Source organism: Hylobates moloch, unplaced genomic scaffold (assembly GCF_009828535.3).
Source record: "Hylobates moloch isolate HMO894 unplaced genomic scaffold, HMol_V3 SCAFFOLD_1, whole genome shotgun sequence".
Taxonomy (NCBI): domain Eukaryota; kingdom Metazoa; phylum Chordata; class Mammalia; order Primates; family Hylobatidae; genus Hylobates; species Hylobates moloch.
The window spans coordinates 31,922,079-31,941,276 of record NW_026652276.1 but is presented as its reverse complement, the minus strand read 5'-3'; the positions used below and the strand labels follow the sequence as shown (position 1 = coordinate 31,941,276).

Genomic DNA, 19,198 nt, shown 5'->3' with positions numbered 1-19,198 from the left:
AGGTTATCTTTAAAATTTTCCAATTCTACAAAAGTTTTACAAGTATTTTGCTAGATGTTTTCCCAATTAACTTTAACATTTATTAATTCAATCATAAAAGGGATGTAAAAATATAATTAACTTTTTTATATTGAATGTATTCTACAACTTTGCTATAAACTTTCTTTTTCTAATAATATATATCTTCTTCTAGTCTTTGATTATCTAAACATACTAGCTGGGAATGATAACTGTAATTTTTTTCTTTCAATCCTACTATTTTTTTTTAGGGAGTTCCAACCATGATGGATGGGTTCACCAATTCAATAATGAATAAACATGATCAAAGGAGACATTTGTGTTTTGTTCCTGATTGTAATGGGAATGCTTTTAATTTATCAGAATAAGAATGATATGGATTGCAGGGTTTTTTTTTTTTTTTTTAGGGGGGTATGGTTCGTTATCAGAATATATTCCTAGCTTGCCAAAAGAACTTGAAAAAAATATATTAATGTTGAATTTAATCATATGCTTTTTTTGAACCTAATAAAATGATTACATGAATTTTCTTCTGTACTCTATTAAAGTGACAAATTGCATTAACAGATTTTATTTTTTATTTTATTTTTTTGAGACAGTCTCGCTCTGTTGCTCAGACTAGAGTGCAGTGGCAGGATCTCGGCTCACTGCAACTTCTGCCTCCCAGGTTCAAGCGATTCTCCTGCCTCAGCCTCTTGAGTAGCTGGGATTACAGGCACGTGCCACTGCGCCCAGCTACTTTTTGTATTTTTAGTGGAGACAGGGCTTCACCAGTTGGCCAGGCTGGTCTGGAACTCCTGACCTCAAGTGATCCAGCCTGCCTCCATCTTCCAAAGTTCTGGGATTACAGGCATGAGTCATTGCACCCGGCCACATTAACCGATTTTTAACATGTCAAACCAAGCTAAGGTTATTCTTGAAGAATCCTGCTAGGAGTTTATCAAGTTTATTAACCTCTTCAAGGAGCCAGTAACTGGACTTGTTCACTTTCTATATTGTATGCATGTTTTACATTTCATTGATTCCTATTTTGCTTTAAGATTAATCAAATATTTTCTTAAATTTTTCCCATCTCTTAATTTTAATGTATTCATTCTTTTACTTTCTTTTAGTGGTTTCCATAGAGGTTACAATGTGCATCCTTAGCCAGCTGGCTTTTACAGTATAATACAAATTATTCCTTTTACCATTTCCCTGGAAATACTAGGACATTAGAACTCCATTTACTCTCCTGTTTTTGCATTACCATTGTTAGGCATTTTAATTCTACATATATTTATGACCCCATAGTATATTGGTATTATTGTTTGTATCATCAACATTCATGAATACCACCCATATATTTATCTCGTCTCATTGCTCATAGCTCTTTCCTACAATTCCCTACTTCCATGTGGGATCATATTACTTCTCCCTTTGCTACTATCATAGTGTAGGTTTGCTTTCTCCGAATTCTCTCAGTTTTTACTTGTCTGAAACATTTGCATCTTACCATTTTTAATGATATTTTTATGAATACAGAATTCTGGGTTGGCTTTTTTTTTTCAGTACTTTAAGGATATTTTCATTCTTCTGGTTCTCATTATTTCTGGTGATTAGTTAGCTATAGGTTTTATTATTGACCCCACTTGAAAGTAATGTGCCTTTTTTGCTCTGGCTGCTTTTAATATTTTCTCTGTGTCTTTACTTTTTTAGCAGGCTTACCATAAGATTCTGTCTTGGTCCATTCAGACTGCTATAACAAAATACCATAGACTAGGTAAATAATAGAAATTTACTTCTCACAGTTCTGGGGACTAAAAAGTACTAGATCAAAGTGCTGGCAGATTTAGTGTCTGACAAAGGTCTACTTTCTCACTGATAAGATGGCTATAACCTCACATGATGGAAGGAAGAGCTTTCTGGGGTTCCTTTTATAAGGGCACTAATTCCATTAATGACCTCATGACCTAATAACTTCCCAAAGGCCCTATCCAAATAACATCACATTGGGAATTAGGTTTCTACATATGAGTTTTGGGGGAGACTCATTCAGTCTATAGCATTGCACTCAAGCCCCCCAAAATACATGTCCTTCTCACATGCAAAATATTTCATTCCATCCCAGCAGCCCAAAAATCTTAACTCATTCCAGCATCAACTAAAAAATTCCAAAGTCCAAAATCTCATCTAAATATCATCTAAATCAGATATGAGTGAGACTCAAGGTATACACTTCATCCTGAGGCAAATTGCTTTCCACCTGTGAACCTCTAAAATCAACATGTTATGTGCTTCCAAAATACTATGGTGGGAGAGGCATAGGATAGATATTCCTATTCCAAAATAAAGGAATAGGAAAGAAGAAAGAAATAACAGGTTGTGAGCAAACCAACCTAACAGGGCAAATTCCATTAAACCTGAAGTCTCCAGAATAACCTTCTTCTGCTTGATGCTTTGCCTTCCAGACCCAGTAGGCTATGTTCCCATCTCCACAGCTATTGGCTGGAGTCCCAAGCTTGTGGCTTTTCCAGGTGGTTATTCTGCCTCTGCCATTGAAGGTGACTTGGGGTCAAGGGCCTGTGGCTCTCCTAGGCTAGAATCATGCACCAGTGGCTTTGCCACGCATAGCCTAAGCCATGGCTCCCTAAGTGTTGGCAGAGACTGTGTAGACACCACCAAAATCTACCACCTGTGCTGCCTACAGGGTTGGCTGGCCATCACAGCCTAAACTATATCAGGCCCACCAGAGCCACACTTTAGAGAAGCCAGTGGTGGGGAGCAGAACCCATAATGTAAGGTTCTATTGGGCAGTGCATGCTGAGAGGTCTCACAGGCTCAGGTGGCTCCATATTTGAAACTTCTTTGCCCGAAGGGACTTTGCATTCTGGGCCTATGCTGGGAGGGGCAGCCTCCATTATCTCTAAATTGCCTTCAGGGCCATTCTTCTATTGTCTTCTGTTGTCTTGGAGAATATCTCCTGGCTTCTGTAGAGAGGGCTGATCCATACTACTCTCTTTATCAAAAGGCTCCTTGGCCATACACTCAGTGTTTTCTCCAAAGCAGGCTTTCTCTTTCTTTACAATATGAATAGGCTAAGACTTTTCCAAATCTTTAAGTTCTGCTTTCTTTTTGATTAACAGTTCCTCTTGTAGTCATTTCTTCTGGCATTCTATCATAAGCAGTCAGAAGGAGGAACCAGGTTGGTCCTTCAGCAATTTTCTAAGAGATTTTTTCAGCCAAATAACCAATTTCGTTGCTTGCAATTTCTACCTTCCACAAGACACTAGAACATGAATACAATTTCGCCAAGCTCTTTGCCACTTTATAACAAGGATTACTTTTCCTCTAGTTTCCAATAATATGTTCCTCATTTCTATCTGAGGTTTTATCCGAATGGCCTTAACGTCCATGTATCTACCAACATTCTGTTCAGGGATTATTTAGGCATTCTCTAAGAAGATGGAGGCTTTCTCCAAAATGCTCCTCTTTTCTTTCTGAGCCCTCATTAGAATCACTTTTAAAGATCCAGTCACAACAATGTAGGTGTTTTCTAGCATGCACCTCAAAACTCTTCCACCTCTATCCATTACCCAGTTCCAAAGCTACTTCCACATTTTCAGGCATTCATTACAGCAGCACTCCCATTTCTCAGTACCAAAATCTGTGTTAGTCATGACTTTCCAGAAAATCAGAACTGAGAGAAAGAGAAAAAAATTTATTATAGGAATTGGCTCATGCAATTATGTAGGTCAAGAAGTCCCATCATCTGCCTTCTGCAGGAAAACTGATAGTGTTAACTCAGAATCGAAAGGCCTAAGAATCAGGAGAGCTAATGGTGTAAATCCTAGTCTGAGTTCAAAAGCCTGAAAATCAGGAGGCCAATGATGTTTAAGTCCAAGTCCAAAGGCCTGAGTACCAGGAGTGTCAATGTCCAAGGGCAGGAGAATATATGCCAGCTCAAACAGAGATGGCAAATTTAGCCTTTCTCCACCTTTTTGTTCTAGTCATCCCCTCAACAGATTGAATCATGGTCACTTGCATTGGTGAAGATAATCTTTATTTAGCCTAAAAATTCAAATGCTAATCTCCTCCGGAAACACCCTCACCCTATCTGACCATCCTTTATCCCAGTCAAATTGACACATAAAATTAACCATCACATATGCCTTCATGTAGTTTCCATGTATTTGTTCTCTTGGAGGTTCACAGAATTTCTTGAGTCTATGGGTTGATGACCTTTATTAGTTTCAGGGATATTATTATTTTTCAAATGTTACTTCTGCCTTATTCTTTCTCCTTTTTTCTAGGCTCCAATAACATAGATTTTTTTTTCATCTAGTCATACATTTCTCTTTTTTTGTGTATTTTTTCTTTATCTCTGTGCTTCCATTTTAGTGTTTTCTATTAATTAGTCTTTCAGTACACTAATTTTATCTTCTGCTCCACCTAATTTGTAGTTAAATTTATCTGGTGAGGCATTAATTCCTCATGTTGTGTTTTCAGTTTGAGAATGTTTATATAATTCTTTTTAAAAAAAGGATTCTAATTATCTGGTGAAATCATGTGTTTTCTTCTACCTGTTCTCTATTTTTTTTAAATATATGAATTATATGAACACAATTTAGCCAAGCTCTTTGCCACTTTATAACAAGGATCACTTTTCCTCTAGTTTCCAATAACATGTTCCTCATTTCCATCTGATGTTTTATCAGAATGGCTTTAATGTCCGTATTTCTACTAACTCTCTGTTCAGGATTATCTAGGCATTCTCTAAATAAAATGCATTTAAAGGCATTCCTTTTAAATAATCATTTAATAGTTTTTCCCATCTAAATGCAGTATCAGAATCACTTGAGTATCTGTCTCTATTGTCTGTTTTTCCTCTTGAATTTTGGTCATGGTAGTCCTTTTCACCATGCCTACTAATCTTTGATTCAATGACAGATGGTATGTTTTAAAAACCACATAGTTTCCAAAGGATGTGATCTTTCTTTAGTGGGGGTTCTCTCTCCCCACTACTAGCTAGATAAAATAGAGACTTCTCTCCTTAATCTAAGAGTATGAGCAGTTAAATCTGGGTTGGAGCCCTAGTATGATTCATACATATGATTTGCCCCTCAAGGTTTTCAACCAAATATTTGATTTATTTTATAGAATTATCCCCAGTCATCCAGACCTCTAATCTTAAGAGTATACTGAACAATGCCACCCTGCTTATAAGGGACTTTTGCCATTTATGTGTTAAGCATCCTGCTCTGTGCAGCCTCAGTATTCAGCAAATGTTGAGGAAAAACATTGGTCAAAAATGCTCTGAAGTGAAAACTGGCCATGTGCTTCATGCCTCCTAAAACATCACCAAAAGCATCCCCATAACTATCATTACTGGCATTTGCATCAAATTTAAAAATTCCTGCCAGAGCTTCAGGGTAATAGTGGTTGCAGAAGCCAGCTTCTGGAGACCTAAGTTAGACTTTCTCCTCTAACCTTTATTTTTATTAATACTTTTTTCATATTTTCCATTTATTATTTCTCTCTGTGCTGTCTTTTGTGTAATTTTATTGAGCTTGATCTTTCAACGCAATTCTGTCTTTAGCTCTGTCTATACACTTTTTAATGATATTAGCAATTTTCTGATGTATTTTCCTTAAAAAAATAAACTTACTTATTTTTACATTTTGTATGGATAATTCTAATATTTGAAATTATTTTGTAGGAATATGTGTATGTATATATATGTGTGTGTATATATATATATACACACACATATATATACACATTTTAGAGAGATTTTGTATATTCATACATATGCATGCATATATTAATACATACGTGGCCGGGCGCAGTGGCTCACGCCTGTAATCCCAGCACTTTGGGAGGCCGAGGCGGGCGGATCACGAGGTCAGGAGATCGAGACCATCCTGGCTAACACGGTGAAACCCCGTCTCTACTAAAAATACAAAAAATTAGCCGGGCGAGGTGGCAGGCGCCTGTAGTCCCAGCTACTCGGGAGGCTGAGGCAGGAGAATGGCGTGAACCCCGGGGGCGCGGAGCCTGCAGTGAGCCGAGATCGCGCCACTGCACTCCAGCCTGGGTGAAAGGGCGAGACTCCGTCTCAAAAAAAAAAAAAAAAAAAAAATACATACGTGTATGGCTTTGTTTTTGTTTGTTCATTTCTACTGACTCTCATCATGTGGACTTAGTGTTGTGTGTTCTGTGATTTTTTTTTTTTTCTTATTGGGAATTCATTTTTGTTGAAACTTTGTTCACGGGATATTTGGAAGCTTCTGTTGAGAGTTTATTCCCCTAGAAAGGATGTCTATTTGTCTGAGCCAGCCATCTAGAACTACTGTTCTAACCTATTTTAAAACCCAATTCTTATCTTCAAAACAAAAACAAAAACACTTCAGTAGCATGATTTCAAACTTCAAAAATAAAAGAGGACTGACTTATTATAAATTCTATGCAGGCACTCTATTTTCCCTTTTCAACCACAGCCCAAGGCTAAGAAAGGCAAGTTCTCTGCATCTCTGTACAGCAGATCTGAGTTCTAGTTCACCCATTCACAAAGTCTATAGCCTGCCATTGGAGACTATTGGCTTTATGCAGGATTTCTAAAATGACTCCTCACATCTTCCAGGTTTTTGCCTGCAGTCACTCTCAGGAATATCAAATAAAAACTTCTATGGAGTTTAATTGGAAAATATTCATAAGAAAGCTTCAGAATTCAATGGGTCACTTCTTTCTCTGGATTCTTAGTATGTTTCTCTTCCGCCCCCCCCGCCACCCACCACACTTCTCTTTCCTCTCCCTTTCTCTTATTCTGAGGATTTTTTTTTTAACCAGATGATTTATGTATTGTACAAAATATTGTTTATATTTTACATTCTATTTTGTGGTACCTGGAGGTTTTTCTATGGTAACGTTCCTACCATACCACTGGAGTCAGAAGTGCAGAATTGGACCTAGCAACTGAAAGGTCATTCTAACCTTTAAAAAATTGTTTCAGGGAGGCTGAGGTGGGACGATCACTAGAGCCCAGGAGTTTGAGTCCAAAGTGGGCAACATAGTGAAACCCTATCTTTAAAAGAAAAATTTTCTTTCAATAAAATGATTTTGTTGACTGCCATACTATAGTAGGAAATAAGAAGCTAAAATAAGAAACTAGACATTATAGTGTTTCTCAAGGAATGCAATGTGTGACAGATGATCACAGACACTTTTTTTTTTTTTTTTTTTTTTTTTTTTTGGAGACGGAGTCTTGCTCGGTCGCCCAGGCTGGAGTGCAGTGGCGCAATCTCGGCTCACTGCAAGCTCCGCCTCCCGGGTTCACGCCATTCTCCTGCCTCAGCCTCTCCGAGTAGCTGGGACTACAGGCGCCCGCCACCACGCCCGGCTAATTTTTTGTATTTTTAGTAGAGACGGGGTTTCACCGTGGTCTCGATCTCCTGACCTCGTGATCCGCCCGCCTCGGCCTCCCAAAGTGCTGGGATTACAAGCGTGAGCCACTGCGCCCGGCGTGATCCTCTAAATCTACCAGTTTGTTGCATGGTGGTATATTCCCAGACTTTGGCACAAAGAAGGTAGCTCAAGCAGGGAGTAGTAGTCTAGCTGACTGGCAGAGGCAGATGTTTGAGTTGGGGAAGGACAAGGCAGCTGTCATTTGCAGAACAGAATGCCAGAAAAGAAGTTAAGCAGAGAAAGGCTCCAGAAATCCTCACAGGGTGTCTTTCAATCTTTTGCTAAATAATAATCTATGTATGCATAGAGTGAAACAACACCAGGGAAATTTAAAAACAATTAATTCCAGGGGGCAGAAAAAAGGCATAAGAAAAGAACAAAAAACATGGGAAAAATAAAAAACAAATGACAAGATGGTCAATTTAAACCTAACCCTATCAAAACTACATCAAGTATAAATGGTCTAAGCACTTCTAATTAAAAGGCAGAAACTTCAGATTGGATAAAAAAAAGCCACACCCAAATATATAACATCCACAAGAAAACCACTTTAAACATAATTAGGTAAACGCAAAAGTATAGAGCAGACATACCACTCAAGCGCTAGCCATTAGATTGCTGAAGCAGCTATATAAATATAGTAGTCTCCCTTATCTGCAGGGGATACAGTGGATGCCTAAAACTTTGAAGAGTGGCAGGTGCAGTGGTTCACACCTATAATCCCAGCATTTTGAGAGGCCACGGCAGGAGGACAGCTTGAGCCCTAGGAGTTCAAGACCAGCCTGGGGCAACATAGTGAGACCGTCTCTACAGAAAAAAAAAAAAATTAGCTGGGCACAGTGGCACACACCTATAGTCCCAGGTACTTGGGAGGCAGAGGCGCAGGATCACTTGAGCCCAGGAGGTTGAGGCTGCAGAGAACTGTGATTGTACCACACTCCACTCCAGGGCTCAAGTGATCCTCCCACCTCAGCCTCCTGAGTAGCTGGGACTATAGGTGCACACTACCACGCCCAGCTAATTTTTGTATTTTTTTGTAGAGACAGGGTTTCCCCATGTTTCCCAGACTGGTCTCAAACTCCTGCGACCAGCCCAAAGTGCTGGGATTACAAGAATGAGCCACCATATCCAGCCCATACACTCTTTTCAAGTGTGCATGGAATGTACATGATGAACATTCCATGGCAGGAGGATCACTTGAGCCTTTAACATATCTTAATATTTAAATCTACATAAATACTATTGCTGTGGAGAACTCATTCTGGGCCCATTTGTTTATACTTGAGCTAGTTCCCACATACTTTATTACTGTTAAGTCAGTATCTGGTAGTCCTGTCTACCTTCCTCCCCTTCTCTTCATGGATCTTTATTTGTCCATATGCACTTTTGAATGTTAAGTTTCCAAAATAGACAGCTGATATTTTGACTAAGATTACCTTAAATTCAGGAAACTGAATGTCTCCCACTTTTAAGTCTTTATATCTTATATAAAAGCTTTAAATTTGTTTCCATAGTAGTCATATATATATATAGTCAATTCTTAGAAAATTGACAGTATGCTTTTGGGAATGTATCTTGTTTTTTAATATATTTTTAATTGGTTATTACTAATGTGGAAAAATAGTATTAGTTCTAATAATTTATTGATTCTGTTGGATTTTCTATGAAATTACTTCATGTGAAAATAATGACAGTTTTATTTCACCCCTACAATCAAAAAAGTTTTCCTTCAGAACTTTGGAGACATTATTCTATTTTCATCTGGAGTCATTAATGAGAATTTCAATGGCAGTTTCATTCTTACCCATTATAGGTCATAGTTTGCTTTTGTTAGCTGTTTTCCCTTCGAAGCTTTAACATCCTATCTTCTAGATATTCAGAAATTTCATGAGAATCTGTTTAGGAGTGGGCTGTTTATTTAATTCACAATGCTCAAAAGTTTGTGGGCCTTATCATACTGAAGATATCATGTCTTCTTTTTGGCTGTGGAAATAGTCATGTATAATTTCTCTTTGTGTTCTGGGAGATTTATTTGACTCTATTTTCTAGTTCTTATACTAAAATATTTTAATTCTAGCTATTTTATTTTAAATTTCTTTCTTTCTTCCTTTTTTTTTTTTTTTTTTTGAGACAAGGTATTGCTCTGTCACCCAGGGTGGAGAGTGGTGGCACGATCTATCAAGACTCACTGCAGCCTCCACTGCCTGGCTCAAGCAATCCTCCCACCTTATCCTCTAGAGTAGCTGGGACTAGAGATGGACACCACCATACCTGGATCATTTTTAAATTTTCTGTAGAGACAGTATCTCACTATGTTGCCTAGGCTGGTTTTAACTCCTGGGCTTAAGGGATCCTCCTACTTCAGCCTCTCAAAGTGCTGGGGTTACAGGCCTGAGCCACCACACCAGGCCTTATTTTAAATTTCTAAAGGCACTTTTTGTTTGTTTGTTTGTTTCATGATTGTTTCTTTAGTACAATAGGCTGCCTGGAAGTTATTTTCTGTTCTTTGAATTATTAATTTCTACCAAGGTCAGCTATATTCTCCTTCTTGCTGATGGCTTTTTCTCAATATGTTTAATGACTCGGAAATACTGGAAATGCTTTAACTCTAAATCTCTGTGTGGTTTGTTCCCTCCTCACTTCAATCAAGTCTCTAATCAAACGTCAGTTATTCCAGAAAGGACTTCTGACTCTCCTATCTAAAATAAACTCCTTTCTCCTAGAATTCTCTATCTCCTTACTTTAGTTCTATTTTTTTCCCCAAAGCACAGCATTAGTTAACATTTACACTTTTTCTCTCAAATATAAGCTCTATGAAGGTAGGAACCCTTTCTATCATGTTCACCACGGTATTTCCAGTGCCTAGGCACTGTGTGGCACACGGTAGGTACTTAATATTTCTTTACTAGAAGATAGGAGGAGGGAAGAAAAGAAAGAAGGAAAGACATAATAAGTAGGTTATTCTAAATAGTTGTATATGCCTCTGCTATTGTACATGAGGCTCTATTTCCTCAGTAGGAGTCCTTCCTAAATGGAAAGACAATAAATTTTGCATATATTGGCTTTGCACATATGAATTGGACTTGTCAACTTGGCAAGCTTAACTGGTGGAATTCTGCATCTCTCAAGTGTCATTCATGTTAAGCAGATGCTAACTAACCTTATGCTCATCAATATGAAAGGGAAGCATGAATGACAGCATACTAAGAACTACAGCCATTTAAATGCAATGTGTATAATGCTTTTATCAGGTAACTTCAAGTTTATTCAAAGGCCTGAAGGGAAGATAATGGTCCATTTTTTTTGGTCATAGGTGAAGTATCATTTGGATTACAATGGACTGTTTTGCCCTTTCAAACTTCTCCTGAACAAGTAATATTGGGCAATAAAATAATCTCTAGTAAAGACAAATGGGCCAGATGTGGTGGCTCATGCCTGTAATCCTAGCACTTTGGGAGGCCGAGGTGGCCAGATCATTTGAGATCAGGAGTTCAAGACCACCCTGGCCAACATAGTGAGACCTTGTCTCTACTAAAAATACAAAAATAAGCTAGACGTTGTGGCAGGCACCTGTAATCTCAGCTACTTGAGGGGCTGAGGCAGGAGAATTGCTTGAACCTGGGAGGCAAAGGCTACAGTAAGCTGAGATCACACCACTGCACTCCAGCGTGGGAACAAACCGAGATTCATGTCAACACAAACAAACAGAAAAAAAATACAAGATAATTATTTTGTAACTCAAAATAAGAAAAATTTTGAATTCTGACTCAAAACCCAAAAAGCATAATGAAAAGGTTGATAAATTCAATCACATTAAAAAACAAATAACTTCTGCATAGAAAGAAAACATAAATTAAAGAGAAAAGACAAACTGTGAAAAAAAGTCATAAAAAAGGGTAAATTTCCTTTATATGTATATATCAGAAAATTGTAATAAAATACAATTTTCCTAATATAGATAAAGAGCTCCTACAAATCAATATGAAAAAGGCAACAAATCCTCAACAGAAAAATGGGCAAAGGATATAATCAGTTTACAGAAAGAAAATATAATGGCTCTTAAACATATGCAAAGATGGTCCAGATCTAACTCATATTAAAATAAATGTAAATTGAAACTAGACGGCCGGGCACGGTGGCTCACACCGGTAATCCCAGCATTTTGGGAGGCTGAGGCCGGTGGATCACGAGGTCAGGAGATTGAGACCATCCTGGCTAACACGGTGAAACCCCATCTCAAAAAAAAAATACAAAAAATTAGCTGGGTGTGGTGGCGGGCACCTGTAGTGCCAGCTACTTGGGAGGCTGAGGCAAGAGAATGGAGTGAACTCAGGAGGTGGAGCTTGCAGTGAGCCAAGATCACACCACTGTACTCCAGCCTGGGTGACAGAGCGAGACTTCGTCTCAAAAAAAAAAAAAAAAAAAAAAAGGTAACTAGACTATAACACCATTTTTTACCTATCGTATTGGCAAAAAAGCCCATAATTTTAACAATTTACTGCGTTATAAAGATGTTGGCAAACAGGCAGCCTCATGCATTGCTGGTGGGAATGTAATTTGGTTCAATTCTATTGAGGGCAATTTGGCAAAAAAAATTAAAATTTATAAACGTACAAACTCTTTGTCCCAGCAATTCAACTTCTGGGATTCTAAGAGATATACTCACAAACATGTGGACTGAACTTCCTCAACATGATAAAGGGCATGAAAAACTCACAGTTTATATCATACTCAGTGATGAACACTAAAAGCTCTCCAAGATCTGGTACTGATATTCAACATTGCACTAGAAGTTCTAGCCACAGCGATTAGGCAAGAAAAATAAATAAAAAGAAAGGGAAGAAGGAAGGGTAGGAAAGGGAAAAAGGAGGGGAAAGGGAAAGGAAGGGAAGGGGGAAAGTAAGGGAAATGGGAAAGGGAAAGACGAAAAGGAGAAAGAAAAAGAAGAAAGAAAGAAAATACTCCCTATTTTTAGACAACATGTTCCTAGATACAGAAAACCCCGAAGAACAAAGTTACTACAGCTATTAAATGAATTCAGAAAAATTGCAGAGTACAAAATCAGTAGTACATAAAAATCAGTTGTGTTTCTATGTATCAGTGATATGGTTTGGCTCTGTCCCCACCCAAATCTCATCTTGTAGTTCCCATAATCCCCACGTGTCATGGGAGGGACCTGGTGGGAGGTAATTGAATCATAGGGGTAGTTACCCCCATGCTGCTGTTCTTGTGAATTCTCATGAGATGGTTTTATAAGGGGCTTTTTCCCCTTTGCTCAGTATTTCTTCTTGCCGCCATGTGAAGAAGTACGTGTTTGCCTCCCCTTCTTCCATGATTGTAAGTTTCCTGAAGCCTCCCCAGCCATGCTGAACTGTGAGTCAAACCTCTTTCCTTTATAAAAGACCCAGTCTTGGATATGTCCTTACAGCAGTGTGAGGACGGACTAACACAGTAAATTGGTACTGCAAAGAGTGAGGTGCTGCTATCAGGATACCGGAAAATGTGGAAGTGACTTTGGAACTGGGTAACAGGAAGAGACTGGAACAGTTTAGAGAGCCCAGAAGAGAACAGAAAAATATGGGTAAGTTTGGAACTTCCTAGAGGCTTGGAGGCTCACAAGACAGGTAGATGTGGGAAAGTTTGGAACTTCCCAGATAATTGCTGAATGGCTTTCATGAAAATGCTGATAGAGATATGGACAATGAAGTCCAGGCTGAGGTGATCTCAGATGGAGATGAGGAACTTGTTGAGAACTGGAATAAAAGTGATTCTTGCCCTCTGTTAGAAAAGAGACTGGCAACATTTTACCCCTGCCCTAGAGATCTGTGGAACTTTGAACTTGAGAAAGATGATTTAGAGTATCTGGTGGAAGAAATTTCTAAGGGCAAAGCATTCAAGAGGAAGCAGAGCATAAAAGTTTGGAAAATTTGCAGCCTGACAATGCAGTAGAAGAGAAAAACCCATTTACCAGAGAGAAATTCAAGCCTGCTGCAGAAATTTGCATAAGTAACAAGGAACAGAATGTTAATCACCAAGACAATGAGAAAAATGTTTCCACCGCATGTCAGCAACAGTCATGGCAGCCCCTCCCATCACAGGCCTGGAGATCTAGGAGGAAAAATGGTTTCGTGGTCTGGGCCCAGGGCCCCCCTGCTCTGTGCAGCCTTGGGGTGTGGTGCCTGCATCCCAGCTGCTTCAGTTCCAGCCATGGCTAAAAGGGGCCAAGGTACAGCTCAGACCATTACTTCAGAGGGTGCAGGCCCCAAGCCTTGGCAGCTTACATGTGGTGTTGAGCATGTGGTGTTGAGCCTGTGTAGAAGTCAAGAACTGAGGTTTGGGAACCTTCGCCTAGCCATTGCGCACAGCCTCTTAGCTAATTTCTGTTCCTCCATTCTCTCCCCACTGCAAATTGTACTGTCCAAGGAACCAAATTAATCTTTCAAAAGTAATACTTTTGTCATTTCACTCCTCCACACCAAAACCATCACTGATTCCCTGATGTTGTGCTAATCACTGAATCATTATCATCATCAACATCATTCACATTTGATAAGGACTTACATGCTAGGCACTGAGCTAAATATCTTTTGGTTTTTTGAGACAGAGTCTCGCTCTGTCACCCAGGCTGGAGTGCAGTGGTGTGATCTCGGTTCACTGTGGCCTCTGCCTCCCTGGTTCAAGCAATTCTTGTGCTTTAGCCTCCCAAGGAGCTGGGGTTACAGGCATGCACCACCATGTCCAGCTAGTTTTTACATTTTTAGTAGAGACAGAGTTTCACCATGTTGGCCGGGCTGCTCTCGAACTCCTGACCTCAAGTGATCTGCCTGCTTTAGCCTCCCAAAGCTTGGATTACAGGCATGAGCCATCGTGCCAGGCCCGAGCTAAGTATCTTTCAAATGTATGTTCTTATTTAATATCAACACACCTCTAGAAGGTAGCCTTTTTCTTCTTTTCTTCATTGCTGATTCAGCTAATGTCTTAATTTAGAGTTGTCCTTGTGTCCCAAAGCAGACACCAAGGCAAAGATTGTTTAATATCAATGGTTACAAATTTCTTCCATCCCTGTGTGTATGCCCCTTTGCTGAAATTTCCCCTTTGCTGTAAATTCCATCCCTGTGTGTATGCCCCTATTTCTCCATCCCTTTGAATTTGGGCTGACCAAGTCACTTGCTTTGTCCTATAGAATGCAGTGGAAATTATGTTGTTTAAGATCTGGTGGGCTGGGTGTGGTATTTCACACCTGTAATCCCAGCACTTTGTGAGGCCAAGGTGGGCAGATCCCTTGAGGCCAGGAATTCGAGACCAGCCTGGCCAACATGGTGAAATCCCGTCTCTACTAAAAATACAAAAATTAGCTGGGCATGGTGGCACCTGCCTGCAATCCCAGCTACTCAAGAGGCTGAGGCATGAGAATCACTTGAACTCTGGAGGCAGAGGTTGCAGTGAGCCGAGATCATTGACACTGCACTCCAGCCTGGGAGAGAAAGTGAGAGTCTTTCTCAAAAAAACAAACAATAGGGCCGGGCACTGTGGCTCATGCCTGTAATCCCAGTACTTTGGGAGGCCGAGACAGGCAGATCATGAAGTCAGGAGATTGAGACTGTCCTGGGTAACACGGTGAAACCCCGTCTCTACTAAAAATACAAAAAATTAGCCGGGTGTGGTGGCAGGTGCCTGTAGTCCCAGCTACTCGGGAGGCTGAAGCAGGAAAATGGCATGAACCCAGGTGTTGCGGGAAGCCAGGAACCCCAAATAGAGGGACTGGCTGAAGCCATGGCAGAAGAATGTGGATTGTGAAGATTTCATGGACATTTATTAGTTCCCCAAATTAATGCTTTTATAATTTCTTACGCCTGTCTTTACTGCAATCTCCAAACATAAATTGTGAAGATTTCATGGACACTTATCACTTCCCCAATCAATACCCTTGTGATTTCCTATGCCTGTTTTTACTTTAATCTCTTAATCCCGTCATCTTCGTAAGCTGAGGAGGATGTACGTTGCCTCAGGACCCTGTGATGATTGCGTTAACTGCACAAATTGTTTGTAGAGCATGTGTGTTTGAATAATATGAAATCTGGGCACCTTGAAAAAAGAACAGGATAACAGCAATGTTCAGGGAACAAGAGAGATAACCTTAAACTCTGACTGCCGGTGAGCCGGGTAGAACAGAGCCATATTTCTCCTTTCAAAAGCAAATGGGAGAAATATCGCTGAATTCTTTTTCTCAGCAAGGAACATCCCTGAGAAAGAGAATGCATCCCTGAGAAAGAGAATGCATCCCTGAGGTAGGCCTCTGAAATGGCCGCTTCGGGGGGCAGCTGTCTTTTATGGTCGAAGCTATAAGGATGAAATAAGCCCCAGTCTCCTGTAGCGCTCCCAGGCTTATTACGACAAGGAAATTCCCGCCTAATAAATTTTGGTCTGACTGGTTGTCTGCTCTCAAACCCTGTCTCCTGATAAGATGTTATCAATGACGATGCGTGCCCGAAATTTCATTAGCAATTTTAATTTCGCCCCGGTCCTGTGATCTCACCCTGCCTCCATTTGCCTTGTGATATCTTATTACCTTGTGAAGCATGTGATCTCTGTGACCCACACCCTATTCGTACACTCCCCTCTCCTTTTGAAAATCACTAATCAAAACTTGCTGGTTTTGGCCAGGCGCAGTGGCTCACGCCTGTAATCCCAGCACTTTGGGAGGCTGAGGCAGGTGGATTATGAGGTCAGGAGATCAAGACCTTCCTGGCTAACACGGTGAAATCCCGTCTCTACTAAAAATAGAAAAAAAAAATTAGCCGGGCGTGGTGGCGGGCACCTGTAGTCCCAGCTACTCAGGAGGTTGAGGCAGGAGAATGGTGTGAACCCGGGAGGTGCAATTTGCAGTGAGCCGAGATCGTGCCACTGTACTCCAGCCTGGGAGACAGAGCGAGACTCCATCTCAAAAAAAAAACAAAAAAAAAAACCTTGCTGGTTTTACGGCTCAGGGGGCATCACGGAACCTGCCAACATGTGGTATCTCCCTCGGACACCCAGCTTTAAAATTTCTCTCTTTTGTACTCTTTCCCTTTATTTCTCAGACCGGCCGACACTTAGGGAAAACAGAAAAGAACCTACATGAAATATCGGGGGTGAATTTCGCCCAATATCTGGCTGAATTTCCCCCATACCCAGGAGGTGGAGCTTGCAGTGAGCCGAGACCACGCCACTGCACTCCAGCCTGGGTGACAGAGCGAGACTCTGTCTCAAAAAAAAAAAAAAAAAAGATCTGGAGCCTAGGCTTCAAGAGGCATGTAACTTCCTCCTTGTCATATTGGAGCACTGTCCTGAGGTGCCATGGAAGGAAGCCATTCTAGCTAATGCAGCATGAGAGGCCACAATGAGAACTGAGTTGCCCCAACCAACAGCCAGCACCACCTGCCAGAAGAGCAAGTGAGTCCCACTTCCGCCAGCACAGCTGGCCCTCCAGCTGAATGCAGCCATATGATGGTAGCCTTATTTTTATGGATGAGGAAAACAAAGTAGTGAGCAATTCACACAGTACTGCACACTATTAAGAAGTAGAACAAGGATTACAATCCAGTATGAAACCACTAAAATGTGCTGCTTCCCTATAAAAAATAACTTTTAGACTCTTTAATTTGGTAGCTTCCAAATTTATCTGCAATTATATAAAGCATATTTTCTCACAGGAATATGTTATACATGCTATAAATTTATTTCTCCAAGTCAACCTATAGAAGTCCCTGGAGTACAGAATTGTTACAGCAAGATAAGGAAATCCTCAACTAAGATAATTCCCATTGTCTAAAGCAGATGCTCCAGTAGGTGTGGCATGGAAGAAACAGTTGGCTTCCCAGCAGCATAAAAACACTACTTAAGTAACTTTTTTTTTTTTTTTTTGAGATAGTGCAATGGCATGATCTCAGCTGACTGCAACCTCCACCTCCCAGGTTCAAGCAATTCTCCTGCCTCAGCCTCCCGAATAGCTGGGATTACAGGCACGTGTCACCACGCCTGGCTAATTTTTTGTATTTTTAGTAGAAATGGAGTTTCACCAAGTTAGCCAGTTTGATCTTGAATTCCCGACCTCAGGTGATCCACGCACCTCGGCCTCCCAAAGTGCTAGGATTACAGGCGTGAGCTATCATGCCCAGCTTCCAGTAAGAATTTAAATTTCTATGAGATGATATCTTTATTTTTCTTTAAAATCTTCTATTATTTGTTCAAAAAAGTGGACTGCATTCACATAAAGTTTACATACCTAATCATTCACATTTTAAAAAGGAAATGAAAACTTTCAAATGAAATTATTATGTGTACCTTAATTCGTACCACTGGATTATTTTATTAAACCACTCAGCATTATGATTTGAGAATCTATGAAATAACAATGATGATACAGACTACAAACACTACTTTTGCAAATCTGCCATAGGAGACAGATAAAAGATCACAGATGAAGAAATTAAAATAGGAATAGTTCTGCCTTATTTCATAAAGGTTATAATATTCATTATTAATTTTACTTCAATTTATACATGTTAGGTCACTATAGCTGTTTTCATAAATATGAAATGGCTTGTGGATTACATGCTAAAATTCATAAAAAATGAAAAAATTATCCTGCTCAAAATAGTTTCCCACCCAACATTCCATAATCTTAATAATGTGACCATTTTGAATTTAATTTACTACTTCTGCAAGACCAGCATCTTGATATGCAAATAGCATTCTTCAGAGTAACAGTATCATTGGTAAACAGCTTACCAGAGATTAGCAGGTCAACTAGTGACAAAACAGGCCAGTTATATTTGTATAGAAATAAGAAGAGGAAAAGAAAAGAGCTGGGTAATTTGAAGAATACCATGAGCAAACAGGAAGCATACATAACATCACTAGATGCCAGAGGGGTGGGAACCACCATGATGGGGATAATAAAAGATAAGTGAGTGTCCTGCAAATAAAGTTTCATTTATTTAAAACTTCTGCCCAGTTCATGTTTCTGATATTTATATCACATCGATTTATTTATTATTGTTCAAGGGCTGCAACTATTAATAGAGAAGAAGTAATCACCACTGCTACTTCCCACCCCCAATATGGAAGAAGGTGATTGGGAGCATGACCAAATAAAACTCTGGGCTTTTCCCTACCTTCAACCAACCATCTCTACTTTTATTAATTTCATATAAAATAACCTCTGATCTAAGTGATTGAATACACTTCTTGACTTATTCTTGCTCATTTAGGTTTATTAACTAAAATCTTATAATACAATAAGTAGACTGCCCTAACTCAAAATATAATTATTGTAACTATTAGCTTCCTATATAAACAATTTGTATGTCCAATTACCTACAACCTGCTTCTATAGAAACTGTATTAGGAATTCTAACCTTGGATGCCAGAGGCCTCTGTTCACCTTTCCCAGTGGGAAAGAGAACTTCCTTTGCCAGGAGTTAATCAGGGCGGCTTCTGTTGTCTAAGGCTGAGACATCAATAGTATAGGGCCTAAGGTTGCACAGTAACTGGGTATAAAGACTATTAAGAAGGAGCTGAAGAAGCATATTATGATCAGACATTTTTAAATTATTAATTGCAAATGAAATTTTAAAGAATGCTATTAGCTACATTTATATTTTAAGAATTATACAAGAGTATTATTCTGAAAAACATTTTCATATCTAGCTATGCCTACCAGTGTATTTTCTGGATCTAAAGATACATCTATATTCTA

The 19,198-nt window shown here is 39.5% G+C and overlaps 1 protein-coding gene across 6 annotated transcripts in view; it reads right to left on the bottom strand.

Moving 5' to 3' along the window:
• KANSL1L (KAT8 regulatory NSL complex subunit 1 like) overlaps window positions 1-19,198 on the bottom strand; it is a 178,865-nt gene that overhangs the window by 23,796 nt on the left and 135,871 nt on the right. The gene's annotated exons all lie outside the window — the stretch shown is intronic.